This window comes from Chiloscyllium plagiosum, unplaced genomic scaffold (genome assembly GCF_037043375.1).
Source record: "Chiloscyllium plagiosum isolate Xiang-an unplaced genomic scaffold, Cpla_swu_hap1 HiC_scaffold_36, whole genome shotgun sequence".
NCBI lineage: Eukaryota > Metazoa > Chordata > Chondrichthyes > Orectolobiformes > Hemiscylliidae > Chiloscyllium > Chiloscyllium plagiosum.
In genome coordinates, this window is record NW_028270174.1 from 1,178,216 (window position 1) to 1,190,223 (window position 12,008).

At 45.3% G+C, this 12,008-nt stretch overlaps 1 protein-coding gene across 2 annotated transcripts in view; it reads right to left on the reverse strand.

Moving 5' to 3' along the window:
* cplx1 (complexin 1) overlaps positions 1 to 10,687 on the reverse strand; it is a 382,061-nt gene extending 371,374 nt beyond the window's left edge. The window contains exon 1 of one of the 2 annotated variants that reach the window (XM_087979842.1): positions 10,607 to 10,687. The gene's annotated coding sequence lies outside the window, so the exon portion shown is untranslated. Of the gene's footprint in view, positions 1 to 10,534 lie in introns of both variants that reach the window. The other variant, XM_087979841.1, reaches the window with a different exon arrangement.
* Between the last annotated feature and the right edge of the window lie 1,321 nt (positions 10,688 to 12,008).

Sequence of the window (12,008 nt, forward strand, 5' to 3'; positions counted from 1 at the left end):
GTAAGTGGAGACGGTTTCAAATGGCATTGGAAGAGTTAAGCAGAAATGAACATATCAGCTGGCCAAAGTCCAGAGAAAACAGAGGCCAGTGAATCATGCACCATCTCAACACACTAAATTGCTCAGCACCAAATGCAACAGAGTTAGATGTCCCAGAATTGGACTCTTTAGCCACTCCAAGTGATGCTTCTCATAAAATTGACCGTCATGGTACCGACTAACATCTTATGAGACAGAAGGCTGTTGCAAAGTCTACCTACTTGAAAAACCTTTTGTCATCTGATGTCATATCTCCTTATTTGCTCGATGTCATGCCAAGCACCTTGAGATGTTTCATTTCATTAAAGGTGCTACATAAATCTAAGTTACTGCTGTGTTGTGAGGTAACTGATATATAATCTGTGCAATGTAACTGGTTTATAATATTGTATGATTTATCACCATCAGAAAAATGTCTCAGTTTACATGTTATATAATAGACTGATTGCAGGAACAGATGGATTGACTAATGGGAACACAGATAAAAGAACATAAAAGAAACTTGTAAACTGAAGGCAATGACAGGACCTGCAGGTCTTCTGTTTCCTTTGTTAGGTGAGGCTTAAATATAGCAGAAAATATTTAGCAGAAAGGAGGTAACAACAGTCCAGAGACAGTATATTCCTGTCAGGGTGAAAGGAAAGGCTAGTAGGTGTAGGGAATGCTGGATGACTAAAGAAATTGAGGGTTTGGTTAAGAAAGAAGAAGGAAGCCTATGTCAGGTATAGACAGGAGAGATCGAATGCATCCTTAGAAGAGTATAACGTCAGTAGAAGTATACTTAAGAGGGAAATCAGGATGGCAAAAAGGGAACATTAGGTAGCTTTGGCAAATAGAGTTAAGAACAAAAGGGTAACTAGGGAGAGAATAGGGCCCCGTCAAAGATCAGCAAGGTGGCCTTTGTGTGCAGCCGCAGGAGATGGGGGAGATAACTAAACGGGTATTTTGCATCAGTGTTTACTATGGAGAAGGACATGGAAGATATAGAATGTAGGGAAATAGATGGTGCCATCTTGAAAAATGTTCATATTACAGAGGAGGAATTGCTGGATGTCTTGAAACGCATAAAGGTGGGTAAATCCCCAGGACCTGATCAGGTGTACCCTAGAACTCTGCAGGAAGTTAGGGAAGTGATTGCTGGACCCCTTGCTGAGACATTTGTATCATTGATGGCCACAGGTGAGGTGCCAGAAGACTGGAGGTTGGCTAACGTGGTACCATTATTTAAGAACATTGGTAAAGACAAGCCAAGGAAGTAAAGACCGGTGAGCCAGATGCCAGTGATGAGCAAATTGTTGGAGGGAATCCTCAGGGACAGGATTTACACACATTTGGAAAGGCAAGGACTGATTAGAGATAGTCAACATGGCTTTATGCATGTGAAATCATGTCTCAGGAAATTTATTGAGTTTATTGAAAAAGTAACAAAGAGGATTGATGAGGGCAGAGCAGTGGACGTGATCTATATTGACTTCAGTATAGCATTCGACAAGGTTCCCCATGGTTAGCAAGATTAGATCTCATGGAATACAGGGAGAACTAGCCATTTGGATACAGAACTGGCTCAAAGGTAGAAGACAGAGGGTGGTGGTGGAGGGTTGTTTTTCAGACTGGAGGCCTGTGACCAGTGGAGTTCCACAAGGATCAGTGCTAGGTCCACTACTTTTCATCATTTATATAAATGATTTGGATATGAACATAGGAGGTATAGTTAGTAAGTTTGCAGATGACACCAAAATTGGAGCTGTAGTGGACAACGAAGAAGGTAACAGGATTACAACAGGATCTGGACCAGAGGGGCCAATGGGCTGAGGAGTGGCAGGTGGAGTTTAATTCAGATAAATGCGAGGTGCTGCATTTTGGGAAAGCAAATCTTAGCAGGACTTATACACTTAATGGTAAAGTCCTAGGGAGTGTTGCTGAACAAAGAGACCTTGGAGTGCAGGTTCATAGCTCCTTGAAAGTAGAGTTGCAGGTAGATGTTAGTGAAGAAGGCATTTGGTATGCTTTCCTTTATGGTCAGAGTATTGAGTACAGGAGTTGGGAGGTCATGTTGCAGTTGTACAGGACTTTGGTTTGGCCACTTTTGGAATATTGTGTGCAATTCTGGTCTCCTTCCTTTTGGAAGGATGTTTTGAAACTTGAAAGGGTTCATAAAGAATTTACACAGATGTTGCCAGTGTGAAGGTGTTGAGCTATAGGGAGAGGTTCAATAGGCTGGGGCTGTTTACCCTGGAGCATCGAAGGCTGAGGGGTGACCTCATAGAGGTTTATAAAATCATGAGGGGCCTGGATAGGATAAATAGACAGTCTTTTCCCTGGGGTGGGGGAGTCCAGAACTAGAGGACATAGGTTTAGGGTGAGAGGGGAAAGATATAAAAGGGACCTAAGGGGCAACTTTTTCATGCAGAGGGCGATGCATGTATGGAATGAGCTGCCAGAGGATGTGGTGGAGGCTGGTACAATTACAACATTTGAAATGCATGTGGATGTGTATATGAATAGGAAGGGTTTAGAGGGATATGGGCCAAGTGCTGGCAAATGGAACTAGGTTAGGTTATGTTATCTGGTTGACAGGGGCTAGTTGGACCAAAGGGTCTGTTTCTGTGCTGTATATCTCTATGACTCCATGACTCTATGACCTCTAGCCTCAACTTTCCCTCAATCCCACTTGCAATTCAAACCCAACCCCAGCTATAATCTCAACAGTGAACCTCATTCCTGATGAAAGGCTTATGCCTGAAAGATCGATTCTCCTGCTCCTTGACCTGCCTGACCTGTTGTGCTTTTCCAGCAACACACTCTCAACTCTGCAGTCTCGAGCATTTGCAGTCCTCACTTTCTCCCACAGAACCTTATTTCACCATTACACCTGATCCCCTCACACTCATCTCTGATGCTAGCTTCTACATATCTCACTCTGAGACCCAGACACACTCAAACATGTCCTCAATTCTTATATCATTGTGACTCCAATCCTAGTCCCAACAACATCAATCCTCATCCCAAAGATCTGGTAAGACCCCATCTACTTCCTCCCTTACCTCCCTCAGTTTCTTAGGATAGATCCCATCTGGTCCTGGGGTCTTGCCACCTTGATGCATTCAAGACACCCAACACTTCCTCCTGCAACATGTTGACCTACCCAAGAGTATTCACACACCTTTCCCTAATTTCAACATCCCTGACTTTGACTTTGGTGAATACCAATGTAAAGTGCTCATTAAGGATCGCACCATTTCCTTGACTTTAGTCTTTGTACTTAATGTTCCCAATCCATGGGCCTAACATCTTGCCCCTCATTCTGTACTTTCATCCAATGTTTATAGGAGAGAACAGCTTAATGGAGAGTCCTGAGGAAGAATATTGATAAAGATGGAAAACTAATAATTGTATAGCATGGGAATGAGACTGTTCAGGTACACTTTTCAAAACTGCTTCATGTGGATAAAAATTTGCAGATTCTGAAGGAGTTCTAGAAAATAGTGAGGAGCCAGATACCTCTCATACCGAAATGTTGCACAGCTAAGAGGATCAAATTGCTACAACTGGTAGTTTGTCTGACAATGAACAGATATGTTCCAATGGTCCATTTGAGCCATTGATTCCAAAGGGCAATTCCCAAAAGTAGGTACCATCAAATATTTACAGAAGGTGCTTGTCAATGGAGAAATGTGATAATTTAGATGGCCACTAGAATGCATAAACATTGGATGAATGTACACGATGAGAGGCAAGATGTTAAGCCCATGGATTGGGAACATGAAGTACAAAGATGAAAGTCAAGAAAATGCACAGTAAGATCAAACAGTGGGTTCTGGAAGTGAACATATTCCTAGAAAGGGCAACTGTTGAAAGGAGTCCTACTAATAGAATTGGGATGGGGATCAAACCAGGAATGCCACCAAGAGCATGTGACTGGGAAGTTTTAGTAGCCATGAACAAACTCAAAGGCAAGTTAGTACAAGATGCCAGACAACAAGAACTACAAAGCTGCAAAGAATTTAAGGTGTACACAGAGGTGCCAGAAAGGAGGCAACTGGTTCCTTCAGAAAGGTGGACATGGATTGAAAAGATGGCCCTAATGTGATTTATAAGGCTAAAACAAGGTTTAAAAAAACAGGGGAATCAGGATATTAGGGTAGATTCACCATTGGGATGAAAAGTTTTTTTTGGCTTTGTAGTTATAAATGCTTGAGAGAGTAAATCAATTTATATTAAAGCTACAGGGAGAGCAATCTAAGAGAGAAGAGTTTCTTCACCCTCTAAAAGAGTCACAAATACAATGGAATACTTCAGAAGTTTAATCAAAGTGTTCATGAATGATGCCTCTAGAGTTTGGTACTTCTCACAAAGGTCTGTTTCACTAAAATCAGGTTGTCTTCAGTCAAAAAATGACTACCACGTTTTACTGGCAAAATAGGGGACAGTTTTCAAGCATCTTCATGATGCATATACGTGATGTTTTGGGGTTGGAGCAGTGAATTTAAAAACATTATCATGAATGGAATTAAAGCAGAATCCAGAATTGGAAGTCAGGCTTCTGGGATGTTTAAGTACACTGGATTGGAAATTCAGCTGAATAGTTCAAATGTCATTTTGTGTCAGCAATCTGGAAAATGTTTATCCATTGCTATTCATCAAACCAGGGCTTCACAAAAAGATACAGTGGTTTCCAAAACTGAAATGAAGGAATTGTGATGTCAAATTGGACAGATACATTGGCTAGCATCTAAACAAGGCTAGATGCCAGTTTTGAAATATTAGAGTTTAGTAAAACTAAGAAAAATCTAAGGTGGAAAATATCATTTAGGCAATAAACTGTTGAAAAAAATTAAAAATGGATCATTGTGTTTTGAACATTTCATTATTGAGAGATGCCAGGAACATGAAACATGTTTTTAGTGATGTTTCTTATATAAATCTCTGTGACTGATTTTCTAATGCAGATGAGTTCAGCACTTTTCTTGTAGGAAAGGTAAGTAAATATTGCCCTTTAGCTTGGGAAACCAAATAGATCAGAAAAATAGCAAAAGGTACATTAACGATACAGACATTCACCCTTGATGGGGTGGTAGAAATGGTATTTTTCCTCAGCAAACATATTGGAAGAAATTCAAATAGGGGTTCAGCAACAACACCCATTGAGTGTGACATTGATAATAAACATGGTGCCACTGTTTAAGAAGGGTGGTAAGGACAAACCAGGGAACTATAGACTAGTGAGCCTGATGTTGGTGGTGGGCAAGTTGTTGGAGGGAATCCTGAGGGACAGGACGTACATGTATTTGGAAAGGCGAGGACTGATTAGGGATAGTCAACATGGCTTTGTGTGTGGGAAATCATGTCTCACAAACTTGATTAAGTTTTTTGAAGAAGTAACAAAGAAGATTGATGAGGGCAGAGCGATAGATGTGATCTATATGGACTTCAGTAAGGCATTTGACAAGGTTCCCCAAACTAGCCATTTGGAACTGGCTCAAGGGTAGAAGACAGAGGGTGGTGGTGGAGGATTGTTTTTCAGATTGGAGGCCTGTGACCAGTGGAGTGCCACAAGGATCGGTGCTGGGTCCACTACTTTTTGTCATTTATATGAATGGTTTGGATGTGAGCATAAGAAGTACAGTTAGTAAGTTTGCAGATGACACCAAAATTGGAGGTGTAGTGGACAGCGAAGAAGGTTACCTCACATTACAACGGGATCTTGACCAGATGGGCCAATGGGCTGAGAAGTGGCAGATGAAGATAAATGCGAGGTGCTGCATTTTGGGAAAGCAAATCTTAGCAGGACTAATACACTTAATGGTAAGGACCTAGGGAGTGTTGCTGAACAAAGAGATCTTGGAGTGCAGGTTCATAGCTCCTTGAAAGTAGAGTTGCAAGTAGATAAGCTAGTGAAGAAGGCATTTGGTATGCTTTCCTTTATTGGTCAGAGTATTGAGTACAGGAGTTGGGAGGTCATATTGCAGCTGTACAGGACATTGGTTAGGCCACTGTTGGAATATTGCATGCAATTGTGGTCTCCTTCCTATCGGAAAGATGTTGTGAAACTTGAAAGGGTTCAGAAAGGATTTAGAAGGATGTTGCCAGGGTTGGAGGATTTGAGCTATAGGGAGAGGCTGAACAGGCTGGGGCTGTTTTCCCTGGAGCGCCGGAGGCTGAGGGGAGACCTTATAGAGGTTTATAAAATCATGAGGGGCATGGATAGGATAAATAGACAAAGTCTTTTCGCTGGGGTCAGGGAGTCCAGAACTAGAGGACATAGGTTTAGGGAGAGAGGGGAAAGATATAAAAGAGACCTAAGGGGCAACTTTTTCACGCAGAGGGTGATACGGATATGGAATGAGGTGCCAGAGGAAGTGGTGGAGGCTGGTACAATTGCAACATTTAAGAGGCATTTAGATGGGTACATGAATAGGAAGGGTTTGGAGGTATATGGGCCACGCGTTGGTAGGTGGGACTAGATTGGGTTGGGATATCTGGTTGGCATGGACAGGTTGGACCGAAAGGTCTATTTCCATGCTGTACATCTCGATGACTGTATGCCTCTAAGTCACTGCAGAATAATGTACACTCAACATTGTAAAAAAGGTTGAGGATCGATAGTGCAAATGGTGGAGAATGGAGAAATCTCCAAATTGAAATGGATGGAGAGTGCAGTCAGTGATCTGATTGTCTTACAAAAAAAGCAGCAATTCCAGAGAAACTGTTGGACATACTGGAAAAGGACACTAGGAATTTTAATGTGCAAAGAAAACATGGGAATATAATCTATTGCCAATTAGGTATTTCATTTTTTTTACTAGTAAAGATTAATGTATCTGAGAAGATAAATGGGAATCTATTATCATTTAAAATAAATCAAAGAACTGCAGATGTTGAAGATCTGAAATAAATATAGGAATTACTGGAGAAACTCAACAGGTCTGACAGCATATGCAGATAGAAAGCAGTTAATTTTTGAAGTCCAGTGAGGAAGGGACTGAAACATTAGCTCTGCTTTCTCTCCACAGATGCTGTCAGACCTGCTAAGTTCCTCCAGCAATTGCAATTTCTGTTATAATCTAGGATTGCCTGAGACCTAATAGAACGAGAACAAGTGATGGATATACTAATGATAGGGAGAGGCTGAATAGGCTGAGGCTATTTTCCCTGGAGTGTTGGAGGCTGAGGGGTGTCCTTATAGAGGCTTATAAAATCATGAGGGGCATGGATAGGGTAAATAGACAAGGTCCATTCCCTGGGGTGGGGGAGTCCAGATCTAGAGGGCATAGACTTAGGGTGAGAGGGGAAAGGTATAAAAGAGACCTAAGGGGCAACTTTTTCACACTGAGGGTGGTACGTGTATGGAATGAGCTGCCAGAGGATGTGGTGGAGGCTGGTACAATTACAGCATTTAAAAGGCACCTGGATGGGTATATGAATAGGAAGGGTTTAGAGGGATATGGGCCGGGTGCTGGCAAATAGAACTAGATTAATTTAGGATACCTGGTTGGCATAGACAAGTTGGATCAAAGGGTCTGTTTCCATGTTGTACATCTCTATGACTCTAATTTGATCATATAAATGTAGTGAGCTAGTAATCACTGGGGTGTGGGTTTTACGGAATGTAGCTAAGTCAAATGAAGTTCTCTTATAAAAGTGTGGACTTGAATTCTTTTTAATTACAGTTGCTTTTGGAATATGACGCTGTCTCCCTCTGTTGTGAGAATGGGGGAGGATCCTATCTTCTGAGAATGAGAGCGGATTCAGCCTTCCTCGGGTGTGTGGGAATGGGAGAGCTTTTTTCTCTCAGTCTCAGTAACATTGGGGAATGCTCTTGCCTGCTTTGTGATGTGAGTAACCCGGAGACTAATCTGACCTCTTGTATGTTGTATGTTACTGATTCTTCCGATGCCGATTCTCTCCTTCGCCTCTGCGATTTTGTGCACTTGTGACTTTCAGAAGTTAGTTTTTACAGGGAGGGGTGGGGAATGAGAAGCGGCCTGCGGTGTGACTGTTGCTGATATATAGTTAGGAGTTATTGGAAGTTCACATTATTCCTTTCCGTCCATACTCTTTACCGCACTCCTGGCTTGCCTCCGGGTTTCTGGCCGTTCATGAAGCGCAGAGTCAATGCTGCTCGGTCTCATTTCGGTGCAGCATGACTCTGCTCTCTGTTGGACCGAATTGCTATCGCGTTTGCTAATGCCTCATCCGCGGGGTTTGATTGATTGCTGGGGTTCCGTGCCTTTGAGTTGCCAGGATTCCACACGGGGAGAATCTCAGAAACTATCTCGAGGAAATATTGCTGGATTAAATCATTTCCGGACGGGAAAGAAATTATGTATGGAGTACTTTCAGGCTCAGAGTTCCAGATCAATGTGACAGATGGGGCACGAATGCACGAATGAGCTTCCCTTGCGGCTAGGAAACAGGACAGTGCTGTGTGTGTATACAGGACAGTGCTGTGTGTGTGTACAGGACTGTGTTGTGTGTGTGTACAGGACTGTGTTGTGTGTGTGTACAGGACTGTGTTGTGTGTGTGTACAGGACAGTGCTGTGTGTGTATACAGGACAGTGCTGTGTGTGTGTACAGGACTGTGTTGTGTGTGTGCACAGGACAGTGCTGTGTGTGTGTACAGGACAGTGCTGTGTGTGTGTGCACAGGACAGTGCTGTGTGTGTATACAGGACAGTGCTGCATGTGTGTGTGCACAGGACAGTGCTGTGTGTGTGTACAGGACTGTGTTGTGTATTTGTACAGGACAGTGCTGTGTGCGTGTGCACAGGACAGTGCTGTGTGTGTATACAGGACAGTGCTGTGTGTGTGTACAGGACTGTGTTGTGTGTGTGTACAGGACTGTGTTGTGTGTGTGCACAGGACAGTGCTGTGTGTGTGTACAGGACAGTGCTGTATGTGTGTGTGCACAGGACAGTGCTGTGTGTGAAAACAGGACAGTGCTGTGTGTGTGCACAGGACTGTTGTGTGTGTGTATAGGACAGTGCTGTGTGTGTGTGCACAGGACAGTGCTGTGTGTGTGCGCAGGACAGTGCTGTGTGTGTGTACAGGACAGTGCTGTGTGTGTGTATAGGACTGTGTTGTGTGTGTGTATACAGGACAATGCTGTGTGTGTGCACAGGACAGTGTTGTGTGTGTACAGGACAGTACTGTGTGTGTGCACAAGACAGTGTTGTGTGTGTGCACAGGACAGTGCTGTGTGTGTGTGCACAGGACAGTGCTGTGTGTGTGTACAGGACTGTGTTGTGTGTGTGTGCACAGGACAGTGCTGTGTGTGTACAGGACAGTGCCGTGTGTGTGTGCACAGGACTGTGCTGTGTGTGTACAGGACAGTGCTGTGTGTGTGCACAGGAGTGTTGTGTGTGTACAGGACAGTGTTTTGTGTGCGTGTGTACAGGACAGTGCCGTGTGTGTGTGCACAGGACTGTGCTGTGTGTGTACAGGACAGTGCTGTGTGTGTGCACAGGAGTGTTGTGTGTGCACAGGACAGTGTTTTGTGTGTGTGTGTACAGGACAGTGCTGAGTGTGTGCAGGACAGTGCTGTGTGTGTACAGGACAGTGCTGTGTGTGTACAGGACAGTGCTGTGTGTGTGTGTACAGGACAGTGCTGTGTGTGTGTGCACAGGACAGTGCTGTGTGTGCGCGCACAGGTCAGTGCTGTGTGTGTACAGGACTGTGTTGTGTGTTTGAGAACTGGACAGTGTTCTGTGTGTGTACAGGACAGCGCTGTGCGTGTGTATAGGACAGTGCTGTGTGTGTGCACACAGGACAGTGCTGTGTGTGTGTACACGACTGTGTTATGTGTGTGTGCACAGGACAGTGCTGTGTGTGTGTACAGAATAATGTGTGTTTGCACAGGACAATGTTGTGTGTGTGTGGACAGAACAGTGCTGTGTGTGTGTATACAGTACTGTGTGTGTGTACAGGACAGTGCTGTGTGTGTGTGTGTATACAGTGCTGTATCGTTTGTGTGTGTGCATTGAACACTTGCCTGTCCTGCCGCCCTTTCAGGGACAGGGAGAGCACTGCGAGAGAATGCTGCTGACTTTCAATAAACTCAAGGTCGCTGTGGGTCGCATTGAACACCGCGGGCACTACATCTGCATCGCGTTTTGCTCAGCTTCCAAAGCCCAACCGTTTTGCTGCCTACACAGAGAGAGGGGGAAAAACTCCAAACCTGGCTCTCTCTGTCTCCCTGTTCCCGCTCTGCTTCCGGGTTCTGTCAATCGCAGACCATCTCTCTCAACTATTCACAATGAAGCCATTTCCTTATCAGAATCTGCCCCCGGTTCACGGAGATCGCCCCCAATTCCGAGACAGAGTCACGGTGCAGGGTGGTAGCTTAGTTGCAGCCAGGATCAGATGTCGCCAACCCCAGGAACAGTGAGCCAGGTCCCTGCACCCAGTCCCCGCACTGCCCCCCATTCCAGCCGCAAGCTGCTCACACACTCCCCCCCCCCCCCCCCATTAACACATCAAACATCATCGTACTTGCCTTTTACTCGGCAGTAGATGCTCCTGGACCTGAGCTAGTCAGACAGAGGAGGGGGAGGTTGGAATTTCTTACCGGCTCCTGCTGCCCGCCTGACAGAGTGAGTGAGAGAGTGAGTCCTGTTCCTGCTCCTGTTCCTGCTCGTCTCCTTGCTCGGCAGCACTCACACATGCCAGCTCTGCACTCTCTCTAAAAATAGCTCCCCTCCCTCTCCCTCCCTGCGCCAATCCGCACATGCACATCTCCCTACTCAGCAAATTCATCTCCCTACTCCACATCCATTACTGCCATTCCATCTGCAATCAGGTGCTACCTCCTCCCTCCCTCTCCCTCTCTCACTCTTTCCCTGCTCCCTCTCTCTCCCAGTCTCTACTGCTCTCTTTCTCTCCTTCCCTCTTCCCCCTCTCTTCCTTTCTCCCCCTTCTCTCTGTACTTCTCTCTCCTCCTCCTCCCTCTCTCCTCCTCCCTCTCTTTCTCCTCTTCCCTTTCTGTCCCTCCCTCTCTCCCCACTTCAGTCTCTCTCCCTTCCCCCCTCCTTTCTCTTCCATTCCCTCTCTCTCCCCTTCGTTTCTCTCCCTCCCTCTGCCCACTCTGTCTCCATCTGCTTCTCTCTCTGCCTCTCTCACACACCTCTCTCCTCCTATTCCCTCTCTCCCCCATTCCCTCTCTCCCCCCGTTCCCTCTGTTCCCCTGTTCCCTCTCTCCCCCTATTCTCCCCCCCCCCCCCCGATTCCCTCTGTTCCCCTGGTCCCTCTCTCCCCCGTTCCCTCTCTCCCCCATTTCCTCTCTCCCCCTGTTCCCTCTGTCCCCCTATGCCCTCTCTCCCCCTACTCCCGCTCTCCCCCATTCCCTCTCTCCCCCTATTCCCTCCCCACTATCCTATCTATCCGCGACTCCACTTTCAAGGAGCTATGAACCTGCACTCCAAGGTCTCTTTGTTCAGCAACACTCCCTAGGACCTTACCATTAAGTGTATAAGTCCTACTAAGATTTGCTTTCCCAAAATGCAGCACCTCACAATTATCTGAATTAAACTCCATCTGCCACTTCTCAGCCCATTGGCCCATCTGGTCAAGATCCCGTTGAAATAACCCTCTTCGCTGTCCACTACACCTCCAATTTTGGTGTCATCTGCAAACTTACTAACTGTACCTCTTAAGCTCAAATCCAAATCATTCATATAAATGACAAAAAGTAGTGGACCCAGCACCGATCCTTGTGGCACTCCACTGGTCACAGGCCTCGAGTCTGAAAAACAACCGTCCACCACCCCCCTCTGTCTTCTGCCTTTGAGCCAGTTCCAAATGGCTAGTTTGGGGAACCTTGTCAAATGTCTTCCTGAAGTCCGTATAGATCACATCTATCGCTCTGCCCTCATCAATCCTCTTTGTTACTTCTTCAAAAAACTTAATCAAGTTTGTGAGACATGATTTCCCACGCACAAAGCCATGTTGACTATCCCTAATCAGTCCTCGCC